Genomic DNA, 2341 nt, shown 5'->3' with positions numbered 1-2341 from the left:
TCTTCCTCGTCGGCCTGGTCTCGTAGTGCGCATGCGTTCCCCGGCTCCCTAGCTCCCCGCAATCCTCTCCGGGTCTGGTGACACTGATTCATCTTAGACATGAGGGGAGGGGGATTGTGTCATAGACGGGAAAAGGCCGGGATGGTTGATTAGAAGGCTATGAAAGCAAAGTCATGTGAGAGGGGCGGCTGAAGCTCGACCCCCTCCTCTTTGTGTTTTCTCAGCGTTTGCTGAGCACAAAAAGCCTGCGTAGGCAATCAGTGAAATAAATGTATTCGTCGGGATTGCGTGCAGCCCGATCCTGTGTATGCAGCTATGTAGTGCGATTTTACACCCAGAGGTTACTGTTTTGCAACTTCCCTAGTGCATAAATAATGGCATATATAACGGATCTTAAATCTTCTAATGAGTGACAAGTCACTCCTGGTGGGATATACTCTCAGATAAGTCCCATATTCACGTACGTACTCACAAATAATGTGTCCCTAAGTGTGTATAGGGCTGTGGCCTAAGGCATAGGTAATCGTAACAGAGAAACTGCAAAAAGCAAAGGGGTTTGCTCCTTTGCTGTCCTCTGCCTACTCAAGGGATTCATGCTCTTAACACACTCACACTCACTTCAAATGAGCTTTGGTCCTGATAGTATTTGAAGTATCCTTTGTGAATCTAAGCTCTTGCGCCATGGCTGCAATAGGCCAATTTCTTCCAAGTGCCTTTACTTTTGTTACATCGTAAGTGGTCACATGCAGGGAAAAAATAAAATTGTGAAATATATGCCTTAAGTGTGGTTTCTTAGCTTTAGCAGATGGATAATTTGGCAACTTAGGCACCAGGTAAAAACATTCCTTTTCAACCAGGCCTTTGGATAACTATCTATGACCTTTTGAATGTGTCTGGAGTGGGGTTATTGATTTTGTTTGTTGTTATGCATTTTTGTTTTTATATTGTAAACCAGCCTGTGATCTTCAGATAAATCTATAAAATAAATAAAAATTTCTAAATTTCTAAACTGCTATATAACTGAGGGTTGGCTATGATCCTAAACTACCATCACCCTCAGGGCAGAGGGGTTTGCTTCAGTGAGCTGAACTAGGACTGTGCTGAAAGTGTCTTTTGTCTGTTATCTCTCTAGACTAGGATAAGCCAAGCATTTCTTTACTGTGGGCTAAATGTCACATTTATAGTAGTTCCACAGGCAGAACTGATGTGACACGTAGCCTCCATTTTCACACATCTTAAGAGTTGTCAGGGGCATAAAATATTATGTTCTTAAAGGGAAAGAGGCAGAAGAAGCAGAGGTCAGATCTGGGGATTGGAGAATGAAAGCCTCTTAGGGTGCTTCTCTTTGGATCTCTGGTGTGAAGTAGCAGAAGTGGCTATGTTGCTTGCCTCCTCCTATGTTGCCTTTGTAAATATGTCAAATGTTACAAAAATGCCGTGTGAGTTGCCAGTGGCCTCTTCTCCAGAGGAGACCAACACCCCCAAAGTGCTGCCTCTGGAACTTTTCACAAGTGAGGAACACGGAACAGCATTCACAGACTAGCCTTCTGTCATCTTTGAGTAAGAAGCTAGAATGGAAAAATACAAACACAGTAGGAGAAATGAATGAATTTCAGGAGAACAAGGAGCAACAACCACACCCTCCTGCTGCAGTGTACTGCAATGCTTTCCAGCTCAAGCTGCTCTGGCTTCCCTCCCAGACCTGTTAAGGTGCAGAAGCTAAGCCTGGAGGTCACAAATGCACTGGTTTCAGATTTGCTTCTTGGCCTAGTTTTTTTTTTTAAACTGCAGTAGCATTGAGTAGAAGATACTGGGTGAAAAATACCTCTCTAGAATCCCTGGGCTGCTGGTTTTTGTTTTGTTTTAACAAAAAAAAAAGCACAGGGTCTTGTTGAAAGGAGGCTGGCCTTTACCGATGGCATTCCTGTAGCAAGACTTGCACTACTCAGTGGCATAGCGTGGGTTGTCAGCACCCGGGGCAAGGCAAGTAATTTGCGCCCCCAAACCCGTGGATTTGCGCCCCCTAACCCGTGGATTTGTGCCCCCTAACCCTAACCCCCAGATGTTGCGCCCGGTGCGGCCGGCCCCCCCTGCACCCCCCACGCTACGCCACTGGCACTACTCAAGGGAGGGCCTTGTTAGTCATAGCACTTCTGCTTTGAAACTACTACTTGCCCTGGGAAATTCAGTTCACTTCCTCTCTTTTTGCTCTTTTGCAACAAGTGTTGTCTGAATGCTTCTTCAGGCAGCCCGGAATAAGCTTGAACGTACCGTATTTTTCACTCCATAAGATGCACCTTACCATAAGAGGCACCTAGTTTTTAGAGGGGGAATGCAAGAA

This window comes from Podarcis liolepis (genome assembly GCF_965112155.1).
Source record: "Podarcis liolepis genome assembly, chromosome: 5".
Lineage (NCBI taxonomy): Eukaryota > Metazoa > Chordata > Lepidosauria > Squamata > Lacertidae > Podarcis > Podarcis liolepis.
The sequence above is the reverse complement of the archived record's forward strand: the minus strand, read 5'-3'. Positions refer to the sequence as shown.